This window comes from Bactrocera neohumeralis, unplaced genomic scaffold (assembly GCF_024586455.1).
Source record: "Bactrocera neohumeralis isolate Rockhampton unplaced genomic scaffold, APGP_CSIRO_Bneo_wtdbg2-racon-allhic-juicebox.fasta_v2 cluster11, whole genome shotgun sequence".
NCBI classification, from domain to species: Eukaryota; Metazoa; Arthropoda; class Insecta; order Diptera; family Tephritidae; genus Bactrocera; species Bactrocera neohumeralis.
Window position 1 is genome coordinate 16890470 of NW_026089624.1, and position 12404 is coordinate 16902873.

At 33.1% G+C, this 12404-nt stretch overlaps 1 protein-coding gene across 1 annotated transcript in view; it reads right to left on the bottom strand.

Annotated features, from left to right (window-relative positions):
• The window catches only part of LOC126766154 (craniofacial development protein 2-like), a 119198-nt gene that overhangs the window by 65014 nt on the left and 41780 nt on the right, over nucleotides 1-12404 (bottom strand). The window lies entirely within an intron of this gene.

The window sequence follows — 12404 nt, forward strand, 5'->3', positions numbered from 1 at the left end:
TCAGTAGGTTCATACCTTATCTTTTTGACAATTTCAGCCTTTGCATTATTTGTTACTTTATCTGAGAACAAACTCAACCCAACTAATTCATCCTCGAGGTACCACAGATGGGATTTTATAGCATTTTTAACCACTTCACTTATTTGTGGATCAATAGCTTTATAAGTAGTCATGTCTTTTCATAGAGAAAGGTCTGACCAAGGAGTATTTGCAGCCATAGGAGCCTCAAACCAATATTTCACATATACAAGCATTCCAAATTTCACAAAGCATTCTAGCTGTGATTTTTCCCTTTGTGTGGTTTCAAAAAAATCTTCCTCACGAAACAAGAAGATTTTGATGGCGTATAAGAGTTTTGCCATCCAGCGAGCACGGTGTAAGGCACCCGGAGCTCTCCAATGAAAGTTATCTAGAGAATGACCCAGGCCAAGTAGTGATAGCTCTATTAACTCCATGTAATCGTCTCTGGATTGGGTGTCCGTCATTAAGATATCTAATAAAGAATTTACTGCATTTAAATTGTCATTGCCAGTAGCTTTTTCCAATGGTTTAAAGTTATTTAAGTGAATTGATGGCCATGCTGCCTGAAACCTTTTAAACAAGGGAATGTCAGGAGAGCTGGATGGTCCAAAACAAAGAGTAAATACCTTACTGAGAACGATCTCTAAAATATGATGCCTGCATGCTAGCCATAATAGATCACGTTTCACGAAACGTCATAGTTGCGTGTTGAGAAAAACAAGAGTGAAAAACTGTCAAATGGCTTGCAAATTGTAAACAGAAAAGTAAACACTTTTGTAAATTCGCAAAATATTATTAATTCTTTCGATTTTAATGAAAAGTTTTAGTGAAGCGATTGAATATTGTTGAGTGAAAAGATTTGAATCATTTCTAAAGAAATATATCGGCCTGATTCAAATGGAGAAGACGTTTCTTGTTTTGCATATTAATATATACATATATTATAAGTTCAAATGTATCAGATGTATGAAATTATGATAAAAGAATTGTGAAATTATTAATTTAGTATTAAATATATCATTTCTTTTGCAAAATAACACCAATTTTTTGGCAACTTTTAAATCGGCCGGAAAACTGAAAAAACTCGTTTTCGATCCTTTAATTGCATAATAATTATTACAACAAGCCACTGCACATTCCATTTTAAAAAATTAATATATTTATGCTTAGAAATTTAAATAAATACAACAGTACACTTACACTGGTTTTCTTCATTTGAACAATTTCCACACATGCTACTCTATTTATTGTGGATGTGCCTAAAACTATTTATATACATATTTTCTCGCAACAATATTCTAAACATTTCACTGAAATTTTTCCTGCAAAGACGAATGAATTAATATTATTTTGGGAATTTCAAAAAGTGTTTACTTTTCTGTTTACAATTTGTATGCATTTCTATGCTTGTTCTTCTCAACGCAAAACTGTCACGTCACGAATTGTTGAACAATGTATTTGTTTTTGTAAGAATTGTCAAGGACTAAACCGAGAAAAACTAACTGTAAACTAGTGTCGTAATCTTGTATTCTATCATTCTTGCGTCATATACTGCATTAGCCGAGTTATGGCCAGCGCCACTTACAAGTTTTGGTACTCCAAGCAATTTTTCCTTACCGTCTGTAGAAACTAATACTGGTAAACGATCTACTTTTTCATTGCTCAAAATATCGGGAATAATCTTACCATCCCAATGAACTATAACTGGATCATTAAAAGAAACAGATTGCTTTATTTCCTCAAATAAAGATTTTCGCCCTTGTTTTCTTTGGCGTTGAATAGTGCTGCGTGATAATGGCAACGAGCTAGGGTCTTGGCCCAGTGCTGCAGCGATTGGGACCATCAACCTCAAGGCTTCTCTATCAGACACTTTATTGCGGTCTAAAGAGCTTATCACATGCTTAGAAAACAAGTTTTGCTTAGCAGCCTTCACAGGTTTGTCACTGCTCGGCTCATTAGCATGATGGTCAGTGATCTGGTACCGGGAGCTCTTCTTTACAAAAGTTGAATCTGGATATTCTTCATCACTAGAGAGTCCAATTTCGAAATAAGGCTCATACATTAAAGATGTTCCTTTGGAGGTACTAGGTGTCGTTTCTAAGAGCTGGGCTTTTCGTCTTCTCTCTTCATCTTCGTTAAATCTCTTTAAAGTTCTTTCCTGCTTTTTGGCTAAGCTTTTGTCAACTTTAGTCATAGCCATTTTTCGCTGGTCTCGCTGATCTGCTAGAAATTTACGGTCTTCTTCAATCTTTATCAAATTTGAAGCATCTGCATGAGCTATATCAAATAAAGAGTCAAGCTCAGATGTAAACTCACCTTCACGAGCTTTTTGATGTTTTGAATTACGAGATTTATTTTTTTTAGCAACAACCACTTTGAATTGAGTTTCTCAATCTTATCAACGCAGTGTTTAATTAATCTTGTTGGTATGAGAGCTCTTTCCCATAACTGAGTTACCTCCTCAACTGTCAAATGACTTGCACTACGCACTAAATTAAATTTATGCAAGTGCCAGTGAAAACGCAAAAGCACTTGCCGATTAGTAGGTAGTTGATTTAGCCTTAATAGAGATTCCACATCTGTAATACCCAAAAGAAAAACACGGTCACACTGCCTTGTTGCAGGAGAATTGGACGCCTTGGTTTTTCATAAGTTATTGAAGAAATGTTTAAAACAGTGATACCTGTACTGGGTTGGGTACTATTATGAGAATTATTTCGTAATAATATTAAGTTTTGTCAATCTAGATCTTATTGATGATATTTTTCAGCATCTGTTTTAGATATTTGAAACACCTGCAACAAAGAAACAAAAATAATTATTAAAATATGGATTTTTTATTTTTTCGACTTTTTGTTATCAATCGTGAAACTTTGAGTTCTCAACCTTTTCCCATCCATAAAAAAATCTGAAAAAATTGCAGAGGTATATTGAACCCCATTCTAAAAAATGGAGGGGTGCCCAGGGTGAATTTTTGAAGTTAGTTTTTTTGCGCCACCCTAGTAAACATACTATAAGGGTCACAGATACAGCAATCTCTTCAGTTTCTATTTGGCGCCATTTCGTTGTTAATTCGGTAACCATGCGGTTTGCATGGACTGCCAGACTCTCGCTATGAGTCGGTTGATTTGATAGCATATTAAGAAACATGGCGGCTGGTGTTTCCATAGTGTCGAAACGTTGTATAAACAATTATTTAAACTGAAGGCCAGTAATATCAGCGTAGGACAGTTGCGAAAACCACTACGACGCGCTTCCCTCCATTGCTGAACTTAAAGTCACAACCAACGCACTGTTGCACAGTTTTGCTCTGCCTCGCATCAGGTACAGTTGTTTTTATGTCCCGCACATGTTCAATTAAGTTTTAATTCTGAAATTCCATCATGGTACGCCATAGTTCAACTAATGTTTGAGGCAGATGGCCAGATTCCACTTCTGATGTCGGAGTCTTTTCTAGAGATGGCAAATATTTCAGAACCTGTGATTTTGTCACTGCTACTTCAGAATCACTGGTCACAGCTGTAAGAAGTTTCCTAAAGTAGCAGTGACTGGAATTAACATATGGGAAACTTCATCAAAGTGTTAGTTACAGTATAAACAATTATTTAAACTGAAGGCCAGTAATATCAGCGTAGGACAGTTGCGAAAACCACTACGACGCGCTTCCCTCCATTGCTGAACTTAAAGTCACAACCAACGCACTGTTGCACAGTTTTGCTCTGCCTCGCATCAGGTACAGTTGTTTTTATGTCCCGCACATGTTCAATTAAGTTTTAATTCTGAAATTCCATCATGGTACGCCATAGTTCAACTAATGTTTGAGGCAGATGGCCAGATTCCACTTCTGATGTCGGATTCTAGAGATGGCAAATATTTCAGAACCTGTGATTTTGTCACTGCTACTTCAGAATCACTGGTCACAGCTGTAAGAAGTTTCCTAAAGTAGCAGTGACTGGAATTAACATATGGGAAACTTCATCAAAGTGTTAGTTACAGTCTCACATGAAAAATTGCGACTCTGAAAAAGGAGCATTCACCGTGGAACATAAAAAATTGCGACTGTGACAAAATAGCCTTCACAGTGAAGCATGAAAAATTGCGACTGTTGCAAAATTGTATTCACAGTGTAACATACAAAATTGCGGCTGTGATGAATTCATATTCATTAAAGCTATGAATTCTTTTAAATTTTAGATAAGTATAAATTAGTTAACATATAAAAAGTTAATTTAGTTTTAAACGAGTAATACTTATGTACAAATTAAATTGATTACAGAAAACTCAATGCGGTAGTAAAGCCAATTATAAAACGTTTAATCTTAAAATTGCATAAATTTTATATACATATATATTGGTACTGTAAATATCAGTAATGAAATATTTATAAGTATGTTTTCATTAACTTTAAATAGTTTCTATTGAGTATCCTTATATTAAAAAAAACCTTCAAAGATTATATTTATTGTGACTTTAAAAATGTGCTTCTTAAAAAATAACGGATCATTTACATTAATTTTTGTACGAAACGGTTATAAATCATTTTGCTTATACTTAATAAAAATTAAAGATGTCTGTATCAAAAAGAACCAAAACGAGTTATGTGTAGCAATTTTTTAAAGAGGTGGATGCTGTTTTCGCAAAATGTGATATTTGTAAATCTAAAATCATATAAAACGTCAACATCAAATTTAAAAAAACATATGGAACGGAGGCATCCTACTGTTTAATTGGAAATGGTAACATAATTTTGAAGATATATCAAATTGGTATTGTGAAAATGTTTTTTTTTTTTAAATGTCGCGCGGCTAAAATCATAAAGTGAAATTACAAGCAAATTATTGCAACTCTTTACGGTGGATTTGCAACCTTTCTCTTTAGTTGAGGACAAAGGTTTTCGGGAATTTGTAACAGCCCTAAATCTATCTTATGACATTCCTAGCAGACGTGTGATTTCAAAATCAATGATTCCTGCATTGTATGAGGAATGTAAACATATGGTGCGAGAAATGATTAGAAGCGGGGAAAAGTTTTGCATCACCACTGATTGTTGGACATCGCGGAACACGTCTAGTTTCATGGCTGTAACGGCACATTATGTCTCCCAAAAATTTTGAACTAACGTCAGTACTTTTGTCGTCATCCCAACTAAAGCAAAATCATACAGCTGAAAACTTAGGTGAGGCGATACAACAAATCGTAAGTAATTGGAAAATTAACGACAACATATTGCTAGCTGTTTCGGATAATGATAGTAACATAAAAGGTGTCATAATTAATAAGTTAGGTTGGAAGCATTTTGGATGTATGGCTCACACAATTAATTTAATTGTAAAAGACGGATTTCGCATTCCTGAAGTAGAACAAGTAACTGATAAATTTAAAATAATAGTTGCTTTTCTCAACCCCAGATTCAAATTAGTCGCGTTGACTGATGAATCGGCAGCTCATAACACAAAAAAACTTATAAAACGTTATCTAATAGAAATGCAAAGGGAAGAAATAGAAAAAAACAGAAGAAAATGTAGAAAAATCAGTATCAAACGGAGTTCTTTCGATAAATACGTTAATGAACATAAACCACATAGTAGCGTAGAAGCAAAAGTCATTATTGAAATTCAGCGATATTTGGAAGATGGGCTGGTTTCGCGTAGTTATGACCCATTTCATTGGTGGCTTGAAAATAAATACAGATACCCTAAAATGGCAGAATTAGCAAAAAAGTATTTATGTGTTTTAGCCTCCTCCGTTCCTTGCGAGAGAATTTTTTACTATACTGTTATAATTTTTATTACAGTCACAGTTTAAAATCACTGCTACTACAAAGTCACAGTCATAAGTAGCAGTGCTCCTTAAAAGTCACAACATCGCCCATCACTAGTCTGTTCGTCTTCCATTAGAGCGAAGCGCGTTTCAAAGGTTACACAGGCGAGAAAATTCAAACAACTGACCAGAGATAAAGAGATGTCCAACTCCTCTCTCACTGGAAGCAATTGCTAAACGTCAAACCCTATTGAACTTTGACAGCTAATCGAGTTCAGTAGGTTTTGACGTTTATCAATTGGAAACGAGAGATGGCCAGATTGACATCTTACCAAAAAAATATGTAAACGGATGGATTTGTTGCATCGTTCAAGACCACTTATAAAAAATGTAAAACATTGAAAATTTAATAAAATTGTGAAATTTAAAGGTATTTGATGAAACGTTTTGTAATTTGAAGCATCATAGTATTATTTTCAATGGAAAATGGTTTTAAGTCCTTTTATTGGGTATTGAAAGGTCAAAAGTCAGTTGTTCTAATATACTTAAAAAAAATTTAAATAGTTTCTCCATATAATAAATAACCACTGTATAGTAATTTTTATTCGTACTAAATGTTGGGTGTTTCAATTTAAATGCCCATAAATTATTATTTTGTTCAATCTGGCCACAATGGAAAATGTTATAAAAAACGCTAATTTTGAAACGCTCTCACACTGAAATAAGTTGGACATCCCTTTATTCCTGCAACCGGCTCATGGATAATATGATACGAGACTTTAGCATTGGCTCTCTTTTTCTCTCAAACGCGTTCCCTGATTATTTTACAGCAATGGAGATCAGGGAATTTCTACCAGTTGATTTCAGAAAAGGCGGGATGCCAGAAATAAACCCCTATAATTAACAGACAAAATCAGTGTGAAACAAAATTTCGTAGAAGTGGGTGCATATTTGGTATAGAAAATTTTTGTGTGTTATGTGTATTAATGATTTTGCATTTTAATATTTATATACATACTTATGTATTTTCAAAGTTATTAATTTAGTATTTTTGTATAATTTAGTGAAAATACCAAAAGTGAGGAAGTGTGTGGTTGGATGCGAAGGCGGAGAGCATATTTTCAACCTTCCTTGTAAGGAAAAGGATAAAGACAGGTTAGTCCAAAAGTCAAAAACTACGAGTATTTGTATATGGCATTTTTTACATTTAAACTTTGTGCATGATATTTTATAGAGTTAATATAGTAGTTCTTAAAAATATGTAATTTACTAATCTAAGTATATATTGTAATAATATATTTGTAATTAAATTCTACTATGTTCAATAAAAATAAATATTTTATTGTATAACATTATTGATTTTAGTACTTAGTGTAGAAATAATTTCAAAAATATATATATATAATTTCAAAGTATTTTGGTAGGAAAATTATAATTAGAATAGTATATACATATATTACGTGTAGTATTTAAAAATAAATAATAGTTTAATAAGTAGAAAAGTATAATAGTATTTGCTTCAATTAAAAGAAATGTAAATAAGATTTTGGTTGTAAGGTGTAGGGCTTCTTTATTTGTATTTTTATTAAATATTTAATTTGGCTGAGTCGGTTGGGTGTAGGACATACCAAAATTAAGCATCTGTTTGCCTGTGATCAGCACTTTTCCTTAAGTATGAAGTTGAAAAAAAAGCTAAGGTTTAATGCTGTTCCGAACACGCATTTGCCAAATGTACCGGAACCTAGTTTTAATTAAAAAAATGTTTTTAGTCCCAATTCAATAATTGAATGTAGACATGCCTGATAACGGTAATAATTTCATGCTATTAGCATCCGTAGCAAAAGAAGCCCAGGAGGAAGGAGAGTTTTTAGGGATAGCTAATTCCAGGGAAACAGGAAGTCAAACAAATTTAAGTTTAGTTTCAGGAGCTCTTAGGGAACAAAAATTGGGGGAGGAAAATTTGTGCTTGAAAAATAAATTAGAAGAAAAGGAAAGGGAAATTAATTACTTAAAATATCAGTTAGAAGATTTAGCAAAGAAATACAGAAGAATAAAGAAGGAATTAAAGGAGAAAGAGGAAGGTTTTGATTTAATAGGCCACTTTAATAGTAACTTTCCTTCACAGATAAGCGCCATAGTGCGCAATAGTATAAAAAATTTCAACCGAAATCCCAATGGTCGTAGATACGAAAGTTATTTTAAAACACTGGCTTTAGGCGTATACTTCTTATCACCTTTAGCTTACAGACACCTTAAGCCAATCCTTAGGTTTCCGGATGAGAGAACTCTGGACGAGTTTGTTTCGGAATGGCTCCGCGATCCAGGATGTAATAGCAGTAGTATTAGATGTTTAGAGTTTAGAAGTCGGGGATTTAATCAGGAACAAATTCGTGTCTATTTTGTCTGACGAAATGGCACTTAAGAGTCATATGCAATATTTACCTAAATTTGATAAAATTGTAGGAGTTGAGGATTACGGCGATGAAAATCGCTCTGGTAGAATAGGTAATAGTGCGATGACTCTGATGGTCCAAGGTATTGGTGGAACACCTTGGTCTCACCCCCTATCGTATTTTATTGTCCACGGTTCCTGTAAAGGTGATGTAGCCAAAAAATATATTTTTGAGGCCATTACGCAGTTACAAAACATAGGTCTTAATCCATGCCATTTTGTTTGTGATCAGGGTTCTAACTTTCTTAATTTAGCTAGGGTCTTAGGGGTTTGCGAAGAGCGCCCATACTTCAATGTAAATGGCAAAGGGGTGTTCTTTTTTAATGATTTTCCCCACCTTTTAAAAAATACCCGAAATTGTCTCGAAAATTTTAAAAATAAAGTAAGTTTTAAATCCCGTCCGATAAGTTGGTCCGATATAGTGCACTTTTATAATAAAGACTGGCAAAATCCCATTCGCTGTGCACTGAAACTGTCAGAGGCTCACATTGCGCCAAATAATTTTCAAAAAATGAGTGTCAAACTTGCTAGTCGAGTGTTCAGTGACACAGTCGCTTCCGGAATGTTATCAATTTATAGTTCCGGTCATTAGACTTGTCTTTCGAATAGTTATTGTAATACGGCGGAATATATTTTATTTATTAATAAATTATTTGATATATTTAATAGTAGTAATTTTGAAGCTATTTTGCCCAACAAAAAAGTTTTTTCGGCAACACTCGAACAGTTGCAATTTTTAGACTAGGCTCTTAAACTTTTAGAGACGATTAGGGTTAACGATACACCGGAGCTGACATCACTTCATCTTTCAACTACCTTAAGGGTTGGATCCTTAATATAAATAGTTTAAAACGATTGTGGCGATTCTTGTCACGCTCAGGTTTTCAACATGTGCATGTGCATTATGTCAGGACAACCTTGAAAATTATTTTGCACAAATCAGAAGGGGCGGAGGTAGATGTGTAAGGATAACACCTTACATGTTCTGCAATTTGTTTAAAAATCATGGTGGTTGCGTTACGCCAACTTGGTAACCAACGGAAACTGCGAACCGACAACTCCCAACGAAAGCTTTTCTCCTAACATTTCGAATGAAATAATAGAAAGTGTGTGTAATGACCGGACTTATCGTGGCAAGAGTGACCATTCGTTCTATAGGCTAGAATTAGACAGCAACTTCGAGGTGGATGATGTTGAGGTAGATTTTTTTAGAGACAATGCATTTGCATATTATAGTGGCTATTTTTATTTAAAAATATTTAGGACACACACTTACTCTCAACCCTTACCTTATTTAGATGAGTTTTCAGTCGAATATCTCTTTACGCAAGAAAGGCAAATTGACAGGTGCAATGTCATTAAACCGCCTCAGAGATTTTTAGATTACATAAAAGAAATTGAAATAATTTTTGTTGGGGAATTTGATTGCACTTGTCGCAGGATAGGCGTAGGGCAGTTATTATTCGATAAGATGAAGCATGTCAGCCCTTATAAATGTTGTAGAAAAAGCGACATAATGCTAATCTAGCATTATATAATAGGATTCGTATATTTTTTGCCCTTAAATTTTTCAATAGGAACTTAAGTACACTTCACTTTAAAACAAAAATATTATGTGTTTCACATATGTAGGATTTAAAAAAAAAAAATAGCTTCAAAATTGGCACATAAATATAATATTTTCGAGACAATTTAAAATCCTAATTTTTCTTCGGCTTCTTGTTTCGTCTTTTTCATTATCTTTTGTTATTTAAAACTGGGTTTTGGGAAACTTTGGCATTGTCTATATGTACTATATACATATGTATATGCAAATATTATTTTCAGTTATATCAATTAAGTATATACATACATATATGTATTGAATACATATATGTATCTTAAATTTGTGATATTTGTATACGAATTGTTTTGTTTTTGTGTTCATTTATTATTTTGAATTGTTACATTAGTTATAAGAAATGTATTTATTTATCTACGGTGGCTCAAACGCATAATCGGACAGTGGTTTTTTATACGAGAGTTTATTTTAATTGAAAGCAAAAAGCCAGAAAAAAGAACAACAATGATTAAATTTTTATGATGAGTATTTTCCAATCTCTAATTTTTCATACAACAAAAAAAAACAACAAGAATAAATTCATTTTTACAAAACAAATTTAACGAAAGCAAAATAAATCAGAATTCGTAAGCACAAACAAATAATCGGACACTAAACAATATTGTCATAATAGTGCAAAAGAAGCAACAAAAAAATGCCGTTACATTGACAACGGTTATCATATTTGACGCGATGAACATTGCGAAATTTTTTGTTGAAGTTTGCACGTGATGGCATCTGTAGGTAAACACTTAAGATTAGAAATACGCCAACTTATTATAACATAAGTATTAGTATCGGGTGATTTTTTAAGAGCTTGATAACTTTTTTTAAAAAAAAAAACGCATAAAATTTGCAAAATCTCATCGGTTCTTTATTTGAAACGTTAGATTGGTTCATGACATTTACTTTTTGAAGATAATTTCATTTAAATGTTGAATGTTGACGGCAACTTTTTCGAGCATTTCGGCCGGAATAGCCCGAATTTCTTGTGGAAATGTTGTCTTTGGAATAGTTGCAGCTTATTTTTTAAAAAACTTGACGTCAAAAATAGTCTAAAGGCGTTAAATCATGATCTTGGTGGCCAACTTACGGGTCCATTTCTTGAGATGAATTGTTCTCCGAAGTTTTCCCTCAAAATGGCCATAGAATCGCGAGCTGTGTGGCATGTAGCGCCATCTTGTTGAAACCACATGTCAACCAAGTTCAGTTCTTCCATTTTTGGCAACAAAAAGTTTGTTAGCATCTAATGTTACAGAAATATGCCACACAGCTATTCTATATTCTTTTAATTCGAAAAAGCGCCCCAAAATTGACCTTTTAACTATGCATTTATTTGTAACGTTTCAAATAAAGAACCGATGAGATTTTACATCACCCGATACTACCATACATATTGTGATATTTTTTATGAATTGTTTTGGTTTCTGATGTTTATATATACATATATATTCTTTTAATTTGTTAACTATGCATTTATTTGTAATATGATACGTTATAGGTCTACTGGGGAACCGAGTACCCAAAAATAATATCGGTAACGCGCTATTTGCATACCTCAGTGGTAGTGGTAGCCACGCTGTCGCCCCGGTAAAACGGTACTTCTTGAAGTGACAACATGCAGACAACCAATCACAGCGCGATCAACGGCTGATGCAATAATGAGCAAATTATTCTTCTGATGAAATTCCCGAGACTGTATACCCATCAGTGATCTGCAGTGAATGAGTTAAACACAACTTTGAGCCACTTGCGAAAAATTGAGTATGAAGCAAGCAAATTATTCACGGAATGAGTATAAGTGTGAATACTGCTCACTTACAATTATGAGAGAGAGAGTTTTGGCTTGTGAGCTGCTTAGCTTGTATGAAGCATATATTCACAAGTGTTTGCTTATGAGCTCACAATACTTATGAATCTTTGCTTAGGATTCTCTGACATTCATGAATACAAAACACTTGTGAATATACGAAGAAGCTCAATTGTGCGCAAGCCACTTGAGCCGTAACTATATGAACCAAAGGCTAAGAAATCCATTACGAAATTAGTAAGAGTTACTATTATATTATTGTATAACAACAAGGATTTTGTAACTGGTTCTAATAATGACTAGATATAATGAAATAAAAAACTGGATTTTCATATTTTGTGTTAATTTTCTCTATTATTAAAAAAAAACACATATACATACATACTTACATTATTATGTTATCACTTATAATATTACATTTTATTTTATAAAATGATAATTCAGTTCCTTTCAATGGAATTAAAATTAAAAATAAAAATCACGTCAGTTTAATGGTATAAAAATTACATGAATTATTATCAAAAAACTAAATAACAAACTTCAGTTAATTTCGGTAAAAAATAAAAATAATAAGCATAAAATTTACTTCAAGATTTATGTACATACATAAGATTCAACTCCAAAGATACAAGTATATATTATAAGTATAGCTTCTAAATATATATTAAGATTGAGGTATTGCACAAAATTTCTTCTCAATATCATTGTATATTTTTGTTTTTTAAGTTTCTAAGGTCTTATTGCCATATTAGTTAGTCTTA